Source organism: Microcaecilia unicolor, chromosome 1 (assembly GCF_901765095.1).
Source record: "Microcaecilia unicolor chromosome 1, aMicUni1.1, whole genome shotgun sequence".
NCBI classification, from domain to species: Eukaryota; Metazoa; Chordata; class Amphibia; order Gymnophiona; family Siphonopidae; genus Microcaecilia; species Microcaecilia unicolor.
This window is the reverse complement of record NC_044031.1, coordinates 568,811,992-568,832,479: the sequence shown is the minus strand read 5'-3', so window position 1 is coordinate 568,832,479 and position 20,488 is coordinate 568,811,992.

The following is a 20,488-nucleotide window of genomic DNA, read 5'->3' as shown; positions in this document are numbered from 1 at the left end:
CTCAGATACTGCCCCAGACCACCCTTGCAGTAACTGGATAGTGTCAAGGAGGTCTGAACAGATGGTCAGTGACATTAGCTGAATATCTGCACGGGACCCAGTCAGCATGAGTTAACCAGGTAAAAACCACTCCTCCAGTTACCTCATGCTGAATATGGATTCCACATTGTTTAAATAATCGATGTCATCAGACTTATAAACAGCAATGTGCATCAGCCCCTCCCTGTGCTGTTTAGACTTCACTGCTTGCCAATTTCCCTCACTTATTTCATTCCTAGAGACCCTGCAGAGAAAAGCATTTCATAGCTTGATAAGCGCATACCTGTGAAAGGATATGAAGAAATGAATCAAATTAGAAAATAGATGTAAATTATAAAATAGAAAAGAAGCTGAAAAGTGGATCTTTACCTAAAATACATTTAGGTGTTTGTGGAATAACTCTTCCATCTATAGTTATTATGAACGGTTAAGTTATTCTATGTGACTATAACTTCAAAGTGCCTTTGAGCAAATTTTTTCTTCATTGCATGCTGTTTTACTTTTCAGAATATGCCAAGGTTAAAAATCTCAGTAAAATACAAAATAACAATAACCAAAAAGTTATGTTAGAACAATTCTAGAGTACAGGAAAGAAAAAAAATGTACATTGTATATATTGAAAACACAGTAATACACGTGTACACAGCATATTTGATACTTGGAGTGGGTCACTTCCTAATACCCTCCTCCTCTGGTATGATAAAATTATTTTCAGTAATAATAATGAAATGAATAATAAAAATGGTCAAAACATTAATGCAGACTGTACCAAGCATATGTGAAGTAATACAAAACACTACTAATATCATTCAAGACCTACAAAGTAATTCTATCATGCCATAATAGCAGTAGCTTGTACGAGTCACACAAGAGCCTACCTAGGAAAAGTCTGCAACATGAACACTGCAGTGGACACTAGAACTTCAATAAACCTATCGGAAAACTAAACAAGCCAGATTACTGCAGATCGATCCTGCACAGTCAATGCTAACAGAAAACCACCCAGCTGATATTAGAAGTGATTTAAGGGGGAAGGAGTCTCAAAAAGTGCCATTTTTTCAGGGAAGTTGGAAGGAGCAGGAGCAAGTGGCCTTCAGTCCTGCCCCCAATGACCCCCATGAACTACCAGGGACATCAGGCAGGCTTGGGGGACCTACCTGGACTGCGGGGAAGGGGAATTACAGGAGGGGGGGCTTGATCATGGCGGCGGGATGGGGGTAGGAGAAGGGAAGGAGCAGGCTTTGTTAGGGGGCACGGAGGGGGATTATGGGGGTTTTGAACGGAAAAAAGTTATGTGGGTCTCTGCCAATATTCAGACGAGATCCGCTTAACTGTCTTATGTGGGCCCTGGCTGAATATCAGCTGGGACCCGCATAAACCCTGGTGGGTAGCATCAGAAAAATTAGCCTCAGATATTCAGTGCTGAAGCTCGCACAAGGCCTGGCACAGAATATCCAGAGCTAATCTAGTTGGCAAGTCAGCGTTTAAAAACACACTGACCGTAGCTGGCTGAATATTGGCCAGCATGTCTCTTTCACAGACAAAGAACACAGATAGGCCTGCATACTATTGTCAGGGAGCTGAGTATGACATTTGAGGCTGGCATAGAGGCTGGCAAAAAATATTTTAAAAGTTTTTTTTAGGGTGGGAGGGGGTTGGTGACCACTGGGGGAGTAAGGGGAGGCCATCCCTGATTCCCTCCAGTGGTCATCTGGTCAGTTCAGGCACCTTTTTGAGGCTTGGTCGTAAATAAAAAATGGACCAAGTAAAGTTGCCCAAGTGCTTGTCAGGGACGCCCTTCTTTTTTCTATTATCGGTCAAGGATGCCCATGTGTTAGGCTCGCCCCAGTCCCACCTTCACTACGCTTCCAACATGCCCCCGTGAACTTTGGTCGTCCCCGCGACGGAAAGCAGTTGAGGATGCCCAAAATTGGCTTTCGATTATGTCGATTTTGGGCGACCCTGGGAAAAGGACGAAAATAAGCCTGTTAATATAGTCAAATGCGTAAATGGTTCTAATGCCAGCCTTTACCTTGAGATTGAATGTTCTCATCTTTTTTTATTTAAGTAGGAACGATGAGCAATACCAGTAGCATCAGTGGCCTTGCTTCTTCCATTCCCCCACTGTTCCCACCCTCTTTAATTAACACAGCCCCAGGGAGATAAGGATGCAGGTCCAGTCAGAGATGTCTCCCACGGATCTTTGGGACTGTATGCAGGTCAAGCAGTGGAGGTGTAGCCTTCAACAGATCTGGCTGGAACTGATGGGGAAACAAGTTTCTACCCATAGTGCCCTCCAGCTCTGACTACATTAGTGGTCCACTTGCTAAAGCAAATCCTTCAAATAGTGCTGAAGAATCAGAAAGATATCAGGGGAATGGCGTCTGACAGTTGCAGCCTTTTTTCAATTCATGGACACATTCTGCTCTTAGAATTCTCTACCTTCCAATCAGAACACATGATTGATGCGTTAGAGCAGTGTTTCCCAAGTCCAGTCCTAGAGTACCCCTTGCCAGTCAGGTTTTCAAGATATCCACAATGAATATGCATGAAAAAGATTTGCATATAATGGAGGCAGTGTATGCAAAACAAGTTCATGCATATTCATTGTGGATATCCTGAAAACCTGACTGGCAAGGGGAACTCCAAGAGTGGACTTGGGAACACTGCTCTAGAGTGGATTGTACAAGCTCCCACTCAGGTACTGACTGTCAGGGCCTGATTTAATGTCTCTAGAATCCCCCCTCCTCTTTTTTTTTAATTTTTAGAAGTCTTTATTAAGGAATCAAAGCAAGTAACACAGACAGATAAAGGGAATCAAGGCCAAACACAGCAAAACAAAATACAAGAAAAGTCTCCTCTCCCCTTCCCCCCACTGAACCGTTACAAAGCTAATATGACATTAGAACAATGCAGAAGAGAAAAAAAGGTGACAACTTCTAATCATTTTTGATATTCAAAAACCCTACTCTCAACAACCACAGAACCCAAAAACCTCAACAACTCCCCGCCCCCCACAAAAATAAATCCACCCAACCCATGCAAAATCAGAAGTCAACAAGTAGGAAACACAATGATGATAACTTGCAAGCTCCAGTTCAGAAGGCACTCAAAAAAAGTCAAGGTGAGCAATGAACCAGAAAAGGTGCCCTGATCTCTTCCCATTTAGCAAGACGACAGTGCTTCACAGTGTACAGATGCTCCATGTCACAAATATACCTAACTTTGTAATTCAATGCATCAAGGAGAGCCCCTGCCACTGTTTCCAGTGTCTTGCCAAGTTTAACTTTGTTGCATTTTAAGCTTGTCTCATAAACAAAGATTGCTGATGAGTGAGCCCGGAAGGTTCCTACCAAACAACAATACAATCAGGCTCCACAGTATCGGTCAACCAAGCCCAAGCTGCAACTGGACCTGGATAGCTTTCCAATAGACTCTGGCTTTGACTCAGTAATGTTTCATAGAGCCCAATACTACACAGCCTTGCCAGCATGTAGAGGGTACCCCAGGAAAAATATGATGCAGTTTGGCTGGGGTACTCAGCGCCCAGATTGCTACCGTCCCAGATGCAGATTCCATGGAGCCGAAATGCCTTGTTCCCCATATAGTGGGCATGGGGAACTTGATTTACTTTCAGAGCAGCACTGGTGTGGTATGAAATCATTCATCAGTTAAGTACAAGAGCTGCTGTTTTTGTTCATTGTTTTTTCTTTACATTTTCATTTTTAATTGGAGTACAAATAAAATTAAAATTAGAAACTTATCAGCTTTTAAAAAATTAGAAAATTATTATAGCTCGAGGCAAATGGTTAACTCACAATTTGTGCTGCAGATCCGAAATAGCTTGAGGCTATAAGAGATCTCATAGCCGGTACACTTGATTGATGATTCCTCAATACTGAATTTACTTCTGATACAGTTTAGGCAACATGTTTCTTTTACATGCTTATGTAAAACACTTCTTCCTTGCTTCATTATTACACCAATTGGTTCTTGGAAGTGTTGGATTTTTCCCTTATTTTGTTTGATATTTTGATTGATTAGTTTTCAGAGGGCTTACCATACAATATGAAAGGGTAATGTTGAGCTGTGTGCCTGGGACTGTTCTGCTGGACTGCCTGTAGTACCAGTCTACTAAAAATTCTGAACCAAAATAACACTAAAAATCGTGAGAATTGAAGATAATGCAATAGATTGTTCCCAAATGACAGGAGTGCAGGAAGGGGTAGAATCTGAACCAGTAAGTTATGTAGCCTGACATTTGAAAGGGATTGAACCAACTGATGTTCAATAAGCCAGTGAGTCATCTTAGTGAGACAGTTGTTAAGTTTATGGTTTATTCAGCTAAAGGAGCTAGTAGAAAGGAATGCCACTTCAACATGAGAGAAAGAGAAAAGAAGATTAGGAAGCAGGACAGTGTTTGTTCACTCCAGGATCGCCTATCAAAGTTGGCAGATTAAACATTGTAGGCATGTGAAAAAGATACATTTTTAAATATGTTTTAAATTTAAGAAAAGACAGCTCTGTTTACAAAGCCAGAAGCATAGAATTTCGTAATAAAGGAGAAGCAACAAAAAATGCACACTGACGGGTTGCAACCAGAGGGAGGGGATGTGTAACCGGCCATTGTATAGGCAATGTAGTACTCTAGAGTGAATATGTAAAGTGACAATGCTGGCCAAATAAGCCAGAACACTAGTGTGGAGCACCTTATTTATATTTATTGTGTATAACCTGCCCTTTTCCATGGTTTGGTACAATATACACACATACAAATATTTAAAACATAAAAAGCAAAAGCATAACAACAAATCACCAGTTAACACCATGGCTTCCACCACCCTAACAAAATCCAGTGCTGGAAGCAAGTGACACAATCTATTCAAAAATGTAATTTAAAAAATAATGTGTGAATCAGGTGTTGAATCTGCTGCCGAAAAGAAAATCCAGAATCTAACAGTACCCCCCAGAGTCTGCATCTGAGTGGATACCCTTACAGAGGTATGTAACAAAAAGACAGACTCCGGAATTACAAAAGAGGCATCAGCACTCACAAAGATCAAATCTGTTTTGTTCACATTCTACTTCAATCAATTCCACTGCAACCACAACAGAACTTCCTCAAACTCACTCTGCATTCTTTGAACAGCATCATGCATACATAAACCCACAGGAAAAAAACAAACAAACTGAATATCATCTGCTTAAATGTGGAAAGAAATCCCCAAAGACCGTAACAAATGCCCCAAAGGCCTCAAATAGGGTTACCATATTTGCAGAGACACAAAAGAGGACCGAAAAATAGAAATATTTAAACCATTCTCCCCCCCCCCCCCCCCCCCCACCACAACCCCCTATATCTTTTAAACAGCAGTTCTTTGCTGACAGCAAGCTGGGACTGACACATACTGCTTGTGCTAGCCCCACAGTCTTCCCATCGATGTGTGCAGAATTGTAGTGGTCCCAGTGTCTTTTTCAGTTTCCTTATGTCAATCTTGACCTTTATTATTTTCCAGGTTTCCCTTTCCATTTCTTTTCTCCTCTTGTCTTCTTCTTTTCCTTCTCTATGTCTGTCTGCCACTAATATTTCTTTTTATGCTTTTTCCTCCATTTTTTCTCTTTCTGTGTTTATATCCACCCATTTTATTTTATCCTAATTCTCTCACCCTCTTCTTTGTCTCCTTTTCACCTCTCATCTACCTACCAGCTTTCTCCATCTCCCTCTCATTCCATTTCGAGTACTCTCATTGCCCCCTCTGTCTCGTATCCTCTCCCTACCCCCTCTTTCATCCACACCCTAGTCCCTTCATTTCTATCCCCTATACTCACCCTCTCATCCCTTCATCAGCAGCTCCATCCCAGTCTCTCCTTCCTTCCCCTGTCTCTACGCCATTCTTGTATCTCTTACCCCCTTTTTCACCATTTTAACCCCATTTCTTCCCTCATCCAACCCCTTAATTTCCCCAGTACCATCATCCCTTTCAATGCTTTCAACCTCTCTCTAGTGTGTCTTTGTCTGTGCTCTTAGCCCCTTCTCTTCCCTTTCTCTTGCACCAGGGCCAGCATCTCTCCTTCTCTCTTCCCATAGTTCAGGGACTAGGGAGGAGGTGCCGGTATGCTGGGAGGAGAGGAAGAGGGAGACATGCCAGACTTCGGGGAGGAGGGGAGAGGATACGTGGGTGGATTGCTGATCCCAAAGTGGGTGAACCTGTGGCTATGCCGCTGATGGGAATGATGTTTTTTTTAAAACCTGGACAAACCCTAACCAAGGCCCCCCCCCCCCCCCCGATTTAGGAAAACCACCCAGACACATGGACAGTTACCTAAAAAGAGGATGTGTCTGGGAAAACCGGATGTATGGTAACCCTAGCCTCAAATAAATGTTAAAGAGCACTGCTGACAAAGCAGAACCATGGGGTGCCCCAGTATCAAATGAATACAACACTGAAAGTTTATCTCACACACGTACCCTCTGTTTCCTACCCTTCAGATATGATTAAAACCACAACAGACCATTCTCCTGCAGACCACAAGCAACAAGGCACTGCATTAAGGTTTCATGATTGATAGTATCAAGCATGCTGATATATCCAAGAATGCAAGAAAAAATCCCAAAACATAAAAAGCTTGCATGATTACAAAAGTATCTCATCCACAGCTGCAGCCATCATGGACCTCAGTGCTATGTGCTTTACGGAACTCATACTGATTCTCATCCAACAAATTATTTATTGTTAAGAAATCGTCCAATTGCACATAAACAGACTGTTCCAACAATTGAGCAAGCACTGACAATGAAGAAATTGGCCGATAATTAGACAATTCCTTATGCCCTGCTTTCTGATCTTTCACCACAGGACGCATGGTTAATACCTTAAACTCATCAGGAGCAAATCCTGCATCCAAGAAACAATTCACAATCTGAATTAACAGTGGAACAATTACATCGCCCACATTTTTTTAACAACACTGGCAAACATACATCGCCCACTGCCCCTTTAGGTCTATATGTATTCATCACTCTGTTTCATCCCTCCATTGCTTATGTGCCAAAGTATCAATTTGTATTTAATACGGAAGTGAACAGACAACCAGTGTTATTGTTTTACTACCAGCATGACATGATCTGACCTTGTAGCATGAGAAGATTCTTATGGCTGTACTGTATGTCGTTTGTAGGCATTTGACTAAGTAATGAAGTAACTCTGTGTAAATAATATTGCAGTAATCAAATTGAGATGTTATAAGAGCATAGAGTAAGGTTCTTTGGGCAGTTCCACAAGATAGGTATGAACAGAAAGGAATTGTCTCAATACCCAGAAGCAGGGCAGCAATTTGGTTTTCAAAGGACAGATGTATGTCTACCATACCACCTAAATATTTGAATTGCAAAACAAGGGTGAGTGGAATATTGTTTGGGGTAGGAGCTACTAAGGGATTAAATCTACCATTTTAGGATCCGCATAAAAAGGTATCTGGATATCATCTGAATAATAAAACAAATTAGACTGGATAATGGATGTAAGTGGACTAATAAAAATATTAGATAGGACTGATGCTAAAACCAAGCTCTGCAGGACCCCAGATGTTAGTAGATGTCCCTTGGATAAGGCGCCATCAACTGTTACCTGAAATGAACAATTTGAAAGGAGAGAAGTAAACCAAGCTAAAACAGTACCACCTATACCAAGTAAAAAAAGCCTTGTAAACAGTAGTTGATGACAGGGGCGTAGCCAGACACCCAAATTTGGGTGGGCCTGGGCCCAAGATGGGTGGGCAGAAGAACTCCGCCTTGTCCCACAAGTGATTTCTTGACTGCATCCATATGGTCTCTCAAACATATACCCTTCCCGGAATACCTTTTAAATAGCAGATTTTCACCAACAGCCTTTCCTCTGATGCAACTTCCTGTTTCCGCATAGGCAGGAATACATAAGAGGGAAGGCTGCGGGGCCGGTGCGAATAGTATGTATCAGTTGCTGCTCGCTGTAGGTGAAGATCTGCTATTTACAAGGTATGCAGGAGGGACAGTTGGGAGTTTTCGGCTGGTGGGGCTTGGGAATCCCTGCCAGCCACATTATAGTTGTGTTGCTACTGGGTGGGCCTGAACCCAAAGTGGATGGGCCTGGGCCCACCCAAGCCCACCCTTGGCTACGCCACTGGTTGATGATTAACAATATCAAAAGTCAAGGATAGATTTGAGTGACACTGAGATTGCATGTTTGCCAGTCTGTGGTGCTTTATTAACATTCTTTACTCTTCCACTCTGTTTCACCCCTTCATCAGCCCTCCCCCCTAAAACCCTCCTGTCCATAGCATGCCCCTAACGCCTTGTCTTCCACCTGTGTCTCTCTCTATCTCCATGTATGTTCCCTTCCTGTCCCATAGTAGGTCAGTCTGATAGTATCTATGTCTCTGTGTGATTGTATGTCTGCATTTGTGTTCCTGGGGCTGTGGGAAGCTGATGTATTGTGTGTGGGGTCTGCTACAATGTTGGTGGAGGTTTTCACAGGGTGTTAGTGGTGGGATTCAAATAGCGCTGGTGGTAAGAGGCAGGAGACATACGTCAACTGCATGAATGGGCTGTGCAGACAATCCTGCAGGAGGCACACAGGGAAGAGAGAAGGGCCAAAAGGATTCATCTCTATCACAGTATATATAGGCCCGGGACCTAATTTCTAGACTTCACAGATGAACAGTGCCTCACCAGGTTTTGTTTTGTTTTAATAAGGCTACCTTCTCTGTCAAAAGCTGCAGCATATTCTTTATTCCACCACACACAGGGGGCAACCCATTCCGGTACACCTTAAGGCAGGGGTTCTCAAGGAGTGGTACACAGGCAAATGCTAATTGGTGCCAATTAGCACCAATTGAGGTCAATTATAGCCATAGGAGCCAACTTTTCAAAATTATTGGGGGTGCTAAGCCCAGTGGATATAACCCTTCCTTGGACACATACAGTGAATTTTCTCAATACTGGGGGTGCTCAAGCATCCACAGCACCCACAGAGTCGGCTCCTATGAATAGCCAATAATTGACTTAATTCCAATTAAAAACCAATTATTGAATTAAGGAACACATGCAACTGACCTTAGTCTCAAATTTACACACTAGACAGAAATTTGAATATGTAATTTGATAGGATTAGGGAGTTTGTGTGTAAGTCATGAAATCAAGAGTTTTTGAAAGACTCTTTAGTTATTACTAATGCATGCCTCTAAAACTGACATCTCTTCTCTGCCTTATATTATCTTTAATAGATAAGCTACAGAAAGAAAAAACAATGTATATTTTTATTAATAAACATATAGAACGTGATACAGTTTTTATTCCTCAAGAGAAAAGCATATTCACTCTCTCTTGCACACAGTGTGTTTCTGTTCTTATTTATACTTGAACTAAACTGTGTCTCTAGAGACCTGGCAACTTCATTAAACTGATGGCATATAATGCTAAACATTCATTGCTGATATATTTCTGAGTAAAGTCTACACACTTTCAAATAGATGCTTATTACTGCATCCTGACATTGTCTTGACCCTTTATTGCTGTTCAACAGAAATGCTAATCAGGAGAAGAGAATACATTGAATAGCTTATCAGTGAGAAAATATGTCCTTTATCTAGAAATAGCTAAATGTATTTTGAACTAATTATATTACTCCTCTTTAATCTTCTATGTGTGTCCTTAGATAAGTTACAGACATTACATGTCCAACCTGCTTTTATTAGGTTAATCAATGGGTGACCTTTGCTAAACTTGGATTTTTCTAGCTTCAAAAAATATTACTCTAGTATATCAACAAAACTACTATAAAATCATAGATTTAAATATAAAGCTCAATTTACTCATTGAAGTACTGAAGATCAATAGCTTTTTTTTGGGTCAGTCAAGGAATGAAAGTTTTACAATCCACTAGAAAAGCAGGGATACTTGGGATAACTGAACAGTGGCAAATTATGTGCTAATTAATATGTAATGTTGGGAAGTTTGCCCATCCTGGAATAAATTCTGTTTCTTTCCCTATGTGTGTGTGTGCCTTATTTAGCAGCTTGACCACCTAGTGATAATACCACAAGACTACTCCAGGAGTTTACCAGAACAATCTGGAACCCTTGGAAATGCTAAGGCAAGTGAAACTGAGAATTCTCCCTGGCCCTTTCCCCATAAGCCATTAGGGAAATCTCCAGCAGTTGCCCAGGGGTTCGGGGTAAATTGATGGGCTTTAGCTACCATTGGTGTCAGGGGTAGGAGATAGGATTTGATTAGGGGAGGAGGGCTTTCGAGGTGGAAGATGGGAATGTGACTGTTGGGGTGATCAGAAAGGTTCAAGAGATGGTGCAAACCCCTTTTAAGAGACTTCCAGGAGCATCAGGCCAACTTTTAACAGCTCAATATTTCTGGGGAGAAAACATAACATCAATTCATACATTTCCACAAATAATGCAGTTTGAAAAGCTAAATCCAATCCGCATTATTCAGTTGTAATAGTAGTGAGATATTTTACATGCATTGTATACTTTGCATCTCATTATTATGTAGCTCATGTCAGGTAGACTAAAGTACAATAAGTTCAAATAATGTAGTTTTAACATTTATCACATGCCAGGTGTCAAAACCCATGCATTATTCCATTAATGCACGTTAGTAATGATCCATCAAGGTTGAGCAGCAGAAACTGTAGGCCCAAATTAAAAGGATAAGTAAGAGAGATTCCCATCATCTTCTCTCCCTCTCTCCAAGATATTAATTATTTTAAAAAGGAAATCTCATGTCCCTATGCTTTTCTCTCCTTTAGGCAAATGAAATTACTGAAAAAAAAAGAGAAGGGGACCCTAACAGATCAATTTTCTTTCTTCTCCTCTATTCCTCCCGTCAAAAGAAAAAGTTCAAAAAAACCTGTAGGCATGCCTTGGGAACCTCTGACTCCCTCTAATTCAAAGAAGGATAAAGGGCTGTCTAGGAGTTTCCATGCCTCACCCTTCTGTCATTTGTTGTATTATAGGGTAGGGAAATAGAACACTGGCTAGGGAATCTATCATTATATGAAAAAGAGGTTGCAGAAGAGGTCATACATCCCTCCAGTTTTTTTAAATTTTCTTTTTTTTTCTACTATAGAAGGTAGGGTTGGAGCTCCAGGCACCTAGGTAGGATTCCATCTATTCTTTGTTACACGCAAGGAGGGAAGGAAGAGGATGTGGAGGTTTATTTCTTAAAATAATTTTCACCAGGAGGAGAGGAAGGGAAGGATATGGAGCACTGAGATTTCCTTTGTTTTTAATCATTTTGATTGTGATTGGGAGCAAAGGAGAAAGGGTCATAAGCAACATCTTTCTAATTCCACATAGGATGATAGTGGAAAAGAGGGAAGGAAATGGGGGGCACAGGGCCAGTGGCGTAGGAAGGGGGCGGTGGGGCGGTCCGCCCCGGGTGCACGCCACTGGGGGGTGTTGGCTCGCTGGTTCCCTGCTCTTTCTGCCCCGGAACAGGTTACTTCCTGTTCCGGGGCAGAGAAAGCAGGGAAGCAGCAGAGCCGACGCAGCTCCCAGTGACGTGCACTGGGGGCGGATCGGCCTTCCCGCCTGCCCTCCGCTGCAAGGTAATGTCACCACCCTCCTGCGCTCCGTTGTATCTGAGATGGTTTACCCAGCACCTGTTGTTAGTAGTCGTGGTTAATGTTGGGTATCTCACGGAACTCAGGGGATGGTGCAGGAATACTAACCTCGTCCCACCCTTTCAAAAAGAGGTGGGAGGAAAAATAAACTAAATTGGATACTTTTCTAAATTAACCAGAACCACCACACTGTTAAGATTTTTAAACAATAAGTCAAACTTTAATTTCAGAAATTACTATAACAATATTAATAACAATTAAAAGAAACATTAGCTGTAAAGCAATGAACAGATAAACCCTTTTGCTGTGTTATCTTACTTTCCTTTGTATCTCTTTTCCCTTCTAGATACCTTTTACTCACGTCAGGACATACCCAATATCAGATAAGTATGAAAAGAACCTTAACAACCTCAATTATTTTATGTATTTTCTCTCTCTCTGTGTATTTCCCTGAATTTGATTCTTTGTTGTTTCTTTCCTCTTCTCAGGTCACTGTAAGCAGCTCACCTCTCTCATCAAGGTAATAAGGTAAGTATGTTTTTTTATTTTTCCCTATCAGTCTTTCACTCTTTACTTCTAATCTTTTTATATGTCCCAAAATGTCACTTAGCTGTCGTTGGTTCACTCTCCGTTCCTGTCGCCGTCTTTCTTGCGTGGGGGCCCGTTGACAACAGATGCTCTATTTCTATGAAGTCTTCCTCCTAAACCTTTCTTTAAGCAAATGAAAAGGAGGCAAAACCCTCTCTTCCTGCTTCGTACTGGAACTCTAAAGGATTGGTTCAAAAACTGTGGCCAACTTTTCTTTAAAAATAAAATTAACCAAAAATACCCTATCTTTCAGGTCTATACTTTAGTTTTGTTCCCTGAACTTGTGTTGAGAGAGATTGATTGTCCCTTCCACACAATCACTCCCTCACAATTCTTTTATTACTCTTATTCAAACTCTTATTTCAACTCACAACCCCTTAAGCTGTAACTCTACTTCCCTTGAAATTAAATTTATTCCCAAACCCTTTCCCAAATACCCCTTATACTACTACTACAATTACACTAATAACCCTCTCTTAACAAATTCCCCTTAACTCCTATCCTATTCATTCATTCACCCTACCCTAATAAAATTTTAAAACTTATTCCATAAATCACACCTTCTTTACACACCTTACTTTCATTCACCATCAATCACCACAAACTTTTCCCAATATCTTAACTTTTACCCTTAAAACCCTCCTCTCACTACCAGCACCTTCTCAGCACCTTCTCAGCACCTCCACTCTCTCTGACCATCAATCTCATTCTGCCCAACTGCCCACTCCCCGGTTGCCTTGGTTACAAGCCTCGGCTTGCCTTCCAAATCAGCCTTGGCTTGCGTTCCAAGACCCTTTCAGCCAATCCCTGACTATTACCAACATTCACTGCTGACCAGCGGAATTCTGGCCAGCAGTGCAAAATCCCCATTTTAGCCCCATAGAAACTAATGGAAAAGTAATAAAACTAAATAAAAACCCAATAAAACTATCTGAATCTTCCCAAAATTTCCATACCAATTAAACCTCCCATTCCCTATTAAATCATGCTTTTAAAATTTAAAAATACCAATTTTTACAGTCCGCCCGCAATTATCCCTCCTAAACCCCCCTCAAAAATCCCAAAATAATTTGAAACCCACTTAAAAATTCCATACCCCTCCCCTCTACCTGCTACATCGAATTTAAAAATTTACAATGTAATTAACCCCTTAAAACCCACACTTTTCCAAAACACCCCTAAAAAAATTAAAATTTAAAATGTAACCCCACAAAAATAGACAAAAATACCCCGAACCCAAATATGCAAAAATAAGTCAAATCCAACGAGCCCCTGATTTTAAAAAAATAAAAAACGCTATTTTAATATTTTAAAATTAAATTAAATTAATTTTCGGGTCAAAAGACCCCTTACTTTAATGTAGATTTTCCCCACACGTGATCCCAACCAACGGATCTGGTTCCGCTGGTCCTGAGCCGGAAACGGAGCAAAAACCAAAAATCACCCCAAAAATAGCGATTCTTCTGGAGCTCCGGCTTAAAAATCGAGGCCCAGGCTTGTAGGCCTCACCGGAGCTCCTGCCCAAAAACTGTTCGTGCGCGTGCGTGCACACCTCCCGGCGTCTTCTTCGCTGGCAGCGCTAACTCTCAGCTGCTGGGCCCCCTTCTCCAACACGGCTGCCTCCCAAACCCTCCGGTCCACCCGAAAATCATGGGAACAAGCCTGCAAGCGCCAGCCCTGCCACGGCACTTCTTCACCCATTCCCGGGCCCTGAAAACAGCTGCTCTGCTCCTCCTGCACTCCCCTCGCGTCTCCCTCTCCTCCTTGCTCCCGGGGCCTGCCAACTCATCCCCGGGAGTCCAAAAACAACAACGCCACTCCTCCCTCCCAAGAATTGGCCCGGACCCCACTGCCAGGCACCGGAAGGCCCCAAAATCTCTCGGGAGCGCCACTCTTCCCCCGCAGCGCTCCCATCCACAAAAATGGGCCCGAAATCGGCCCTAAAAATCGCCGACTCCCCAGCCAGCGCTGTACCTCTCAGCCCTCACCCACCAGGGCAGCAATCACCTCCAGAGCCCTCCGGAGCCACCAAATTCCTCCCAGGTCAGTTTTTTTTCTTTTTTTAACCCTGGTTACAGTAAGGGTGCGTTTCAGGGGGGGTGCACTCCGAAGGGGGTGCGCTGTGCCCTGCAACCGGGGGGGGGGGGGTGCGCAGCGGCGACCCACCCCAAGTGTCAGGCACCCTCGCTACGGCACTGCACAGGGCAATTTTAAAAGTTGTCAGGAAACCCCTGAGGGAAATCACCCAGATCCATCCCCATCACTGGTTTCCCAGAGGATTACATCCATTCTGAAATTTTATGACTAGGTGTTTATATTTAAAATAAATTGAGTCATATGGTGGTGTGAGCAGAGTGGACGTGCATCTTCTGGACTCTGGAGGGAAATCTCACTGCTTTGCTGGTATTACGGCGTATAGTGCAAGGGTGATAGCTATATGCACAAGTTTCTCACCTCTCCAGGGAGAGCCATGTCATCTAAATGAGTGAGTAAGGAAAAGGTGCAGATCCGTGGGAAAGACAAAATTGCAGACATGACGGGATCTGTGCCTCATGAACTTACAGCAGTGCAATTGTCCCAAATTACCACTGCGGTCACTCAAATGCTAGAACCCAGGTGGGACAAACTATTTGAGCAAATGCAGACTTTTGAGTTGTGCTTTACTGAAATGGTTTACATAAAGGGGCATTTTCGAAAGGTTGTCCAATTCTGAATTTGGATGTCCTCACAAAGTCGTCCAAAATCAGGTAGGTATAATCAAAAAATAGTATGGACGTCCTTAGACATTCCAAAATCGCAGTGTAAAACTTCTAAATCAGGGACGTCCAAAGTATAGTAAAAAGGACGTGTTTCTCGCGGAACTGTAGAAGGATGTCCATCTTACAGAACCACCATCCTTCGGCAGTTCTGCAAGAAACACGTCCTTTTTACTGTACTTTGCACTATGAATGTTACTTATATTTCCTGTACCTGGATGTTCCGCAACAACATTTACTGTACTTGCAGAAAATATTTATATTTTATTGTATATATATGAAGAGGTTCACACACTTGATAATGATCCATATAAGGAAGGCTCTGCACGTATGAACACTTACTCATCCATATAAGGCCCCGCATGCGTGATGACAGTCCATGTACGTCATGGAAGTCAATGCATGATGGTCATGCACGTGCGGACCCATTGTATATGGGGCAGGACGTCCATGTGTGGACCCATCCATATATGGAATGGTCATCCATATATGGAACTGTGCATGTAAGGATATCCATCATGCATGGACGTCCATATAAGGCGATGCATGTTTTCCAATGGTTATTCACTGAGATGGTGCTCCGAAGAAAACCAAATTTCAGCATTGCTGAGAGCCTGCTTCTGGTGCAGCTGTGTCTTTATTTATGCACCACCACCACCTGCCCCCCCCCCCCCCCCCAGGGCTGTCGCTATTCAAGCCTGGACTCATATTATCAAATGCTGGGATTGATGTGAGAGGAGGCAGCAATCTGTTTTGCATGACAGGTCAACTGTGACACAGAAACTTTGGTACATATGTGTCATAAGTGTGGCCATACAGAAGGGGGGGAGGCTGTGTGGGCATTTCTGTTGAGGAACAGAAATGCCAATCCAGCCTCTCCCCCCTTACCATAGAGCTCCACAGCACAGAGTTGTGTAAATAATAGGTATGTTGTCTAGCACTAGTAATCTGCCAAGTACAAGCTTGCAGATAACCATAGGTAGTGCCTAGACTATGTTTGCTCTCTGATCAGCAGACATCCTTACCCACAACCAAACCACATTGGTGAGGGCCAGGAAGGAGCTACAAACAACTGGGTCATCTTTTTCACATTGAATGCATCAGCAATGGTATATAGTGCTGAGGCGAAAAGGCAAAACAACACTAAAAGCATTAGATGGATGTTTACTTCATCACAATTGCAATATAATACATCAGGTACAGAAGGGCACAGGCTAGGTGAATTGTACTCCTTGTCTCCAGCTCTGTACCATCAGATCTGTGATTGCCTGCTAATGCCATTCTTCACCATCTGTTTCCTGGGTCTTCACATGTGGGGCTATGTATATGAATGCTGCAAAACAAAACTGGGTTATTTTGACCAATACACTTCCGCCCCGTTTGCTATGCAGGTGATGACACCAGTCAGACACAGAAGCTGGTCTTAGTGGGCACCAGTCCCAGCATACTGAAGGACAGAAAGAGCAGCAAACCAGGGACACAGACAAAGATAACAAGGCACTGAACAACTCTCAACTTTCTCTCCCAACAACGATCTCGCCACTCTGCAACTCCACAAAATCACTAATGGTTCTAAGGACGACTTCCCCCTTACCCTGGTCGCTTTTATTTCAGGTTTAACTAAGGATGCCCATGTTCCTGCTTGTGCGAGACCACTTCGCTATCCATTATATGTTGGAGGTGCCCATCTCGTAACGCTGCCCATAACACGCTCCCCTGTGGGGACGTCCATCCTTACGGCCGTTTTGATTATTGGATTTAGATGACTTGTTCCACAGGGACGCCCATGTGGCTTTTGTGTCATTTTTTGGACACCCTTCTCTTTCGAAAATGAGCCCAATAGTCTATACAGGAGTGGAGGAGTAGCCTAATGGTGGAGCAGAGGAGTAGCCTAATGGTTAGTGCAGCAGACTTTGATCCTGGCAATTCCTACTACAGCTCCTTGTGACTTTGGGCAAGTCACCTAACCCTCCATTGCTCCAGGTAGAAAAAACTTAGATTGTGAGCCCACTAGGGACAGAGAAAGTACCTGTATATAATTTGTACAGTACTGCATATGTCTAGTAGCACTATAGGAATGATTAGTAGTAGCTGTAGTAGTACTGAAATGAGTCATCAAGCTGAATAGCGCGTTTCAAATTTAGAGGATTCCTTAGGCGCCATGGGCTCAGAGTTGGAGGCTTTAAAGGACCAGGTGAAGGACCAAGGGCTTACTCAAACATTACAGGCAAAACCATGAGAAATTGCAATATGAGGGTGACGCTGTGTTACTTTTTCAGGACTATTCCCCTGCTCTGTTAGAAAGAAGGAGGTGGTTTACCCTGATTTGCAATGGTCTCCATGAAAGTAGGATTCACTTTCTCTTTCTGTATCCAGCAATTCTTAAAGTGTTCACAGATGGACAAAGTACTGGAGTCATTGCAGGAGGCACAGAACTTTCTTAATTCTCTCCCTGGAGCAGATGGGGCAGTTTAGCCTTGTAGTCTACACGTAACTTTTCTCCAGAATACCAGCTCAACTATAACAGTTTGGATTCTACTTTGAGCAGTGCGAATGACTGGAATATGTACTTTTAGCATATTTCTTTATCCATTGCTATATATTTTGAGCTATTGGAACTAAGGAGAGGGGGGCCTCCTTGTCATCTCTAGTTCTCCTACAGAATGGATGTGGGGCACACATGGGGAGATTTTGCAGGAGGAGGAGGGTGGGTGGAGAGGTGGGGTTTGGCTTGGAGTTGAGGTATGGGAGGGGGTGGAGAGGGGTAGGATGCTGCATAATGTTAGGACTGCTGGAGGTATGGGGTTCAATTTTCAGTGAGAAGTGCATTCTGCTCTTTCAGCTTCATTTCTCCTGGGTGAGGCTGGGCACCTGGGAGTTTGATATCATGGGTCCATTTACTTTCAGTAGGTTCCCCATAATTTCAGTTAATGAGTAACTCCCTTAAAGGGGACTTGCACTTTATTTCTTGGAATGTAAAGGACATTACCTTACCAGTAAAGCAAACCAAGATATTGTGAGCGCCATAAAGCAGACATGCACTTACAAGAAACTAGGTTTCTTCTACTGAGCATAAAAACTAACTAAATATTCAGGCCCCAAGTGGGCAACTTCATACCAAAATGCAAGATATAGAGGAGGTGTTTCGTATGCATTTCAGGGACCTTTATGATACTCAGAGTATTCTGCCAGGGCTGCTCAAAAAATACAGACATACCTTCAAAAGTTGAATATGCCCCTTCTTTCTCTGGAAGCCATTTCAGTACTTAATCAAATTCTCTCTGCTAAGGAAATACAATCTGCCATACGGCCCCTTAAACTATATTTGGCACTGGTCCCTGATGGGTTCAAGGGGGAATATTACAAATTGTTACAGGTCAAGCTTATAGGCCTGCTATTCTTGTATTTTGATGCTGCGGTGGAGACTCAGTGTTTACCTACTCATGATAATTTGGCATTGGTGAGTCTCTTGCTTAAGCTGGACAGGCCCACCACTCAACCAGGGTCTTATCAATTGATCTCCATTATTAATGTAGATCTCAATTTTTTTTCATGTATTTTAGCGAATAGCTTAGGGGTGCACCTGCCTGGATTGATCTATGAAGACCAGGTGGGTTTTTTCCACGGCCATCAGTCTGTAGTCGACATTAGTAAGTTGTTATTGGAAATGACCCATAGTAATGGGGGGAGGGGGGGTGTTACCTTGTTATTGACCAGCTTGAATGTTGAGTGTGCCTTTGATAGGGTTTTGTGGCCCTTCTTATTTGCAACTTTGTCCTATGTGGGGACAGAGCATTGGTTCCATCAGGCTATTCAGTCTCTGTATGCGGATCCTAGTGTGCCCGTGCTGGTCAGTGGGGTACACACAGCATCCTTCATGATCAAGTGTGGGACCAGGTAGAGGTGCTCACTTTCCACTCTAATATTTCTTTTGTCCTTGGAGCCCTTATTATGTCACCTTTGGGGCTCTGAGAGAGTACGCGGGCTGGAGGTCCAGAACATGGTCATTAAGGTTCTTGCCTTTGCAGATGATCTGTTGCTGACCCTGTCTGATCCCAATTTCTTGTTTCCAGCTATGTTACAATTGATCACACAATATGGGCATTTATCTGCATTCAAACCGAATTTGACTAAATCTCAAGCCTTTCCAAATCACCAAAGCATTCATGCGTGCGATTGTCTACTGCCCTAAGTGGCCTCTGTGTGATGCAACAGTACCCAAATTGAGTTGGGTCTGTTGAAGTGGCATAACAGACTGGGCTTTTCTGCTCCCTTCATTCAATTTACTTTTAACAAATAGCCTACTTCTTCTTTTCTAAATCTATTCCAGTAAACACAACCTGCATCCTTAAACTGATTACGATCGGATTATGCTAGCCTGACATTTGATGCATCCTGGAATTGCTACATAAGGTTTAAACCATATGTAGATTCCAATAATGAGATATTTAATACACCCATTCAGTCATGGAAGAATAATTCTCCCTTTAATAAAGAATTTGTGTTATTGGTATTTATTTTAAAGATTTTCAAGTTGCAAACTCCCTAACTTAGTAAACTCTGAGTTTTACTATTCGGGCAACTTTCCTCAGTAATCAGAAAATATGTCAGGCCTGTTGGGAAACTGAAAAGGATCAGACCCTATTCCTCATCTGAAACATTCAGAGTATTGGTACAATCATTAACATTATCCCAATTCGATTAATATAATGCCATATATGCTGGCTGTAAGGAGTACCTGTTGGAAAAACTCCAAACAACTGAAAACACTACCGCCAGGTTCCTATACCAAATCTTTCGTTTTGAAAGTGTCTCCCCTTTATTAATCAAATTACACTGGCTTCCCATCAAAGTGAGAATAACCTTCAAATTATGTACCTTTATCTTTCAAATACTAAATGGCACAGCTCCAGACTATATGGTACCATTAATAAACTTGCCTCAAAGAAACACTAAATATGAGGCAAGAAACTATCCCAGACTACACCTCCCAAATTGCAAAAAGTGATCTCCTCTCAGCAGACTTCACTTACCTAGGAACCAAATGATGGAACTCACCCAAAATAAGAAAGATACAGGAATATATACTAGATTCCGCAAAATCCTTAAATCGTTCCTATTCAAACAAACCCTCACAAAGAACAACCATATCTCAAACAACTAATTATTACCTGTGTACAACAAATTATTTTCTTATGCATTATTCCTTGTTGTGTATCCAATCCTGTTTATTGTAAGCCACAATGAAGTCAAACTTGTTTGGGACAATGTGGGATATAAATGTCAAGTAAATAAATAACTCAGGGACTGGCTCTGCAATAGAATACCATAGTTAGAGCCAGCGCCACACTCCATCCCACCATTAGGTAACTGCAACGTCATTGGTAGGAATATGGCAAACTGCAAGTGACGGGTAAGTTTAGTATTCCCATGCAATGTCCGGCTGCTCAAGGTATCGCTCTGCCTGATGGTATTGCTCCTTATCTAACT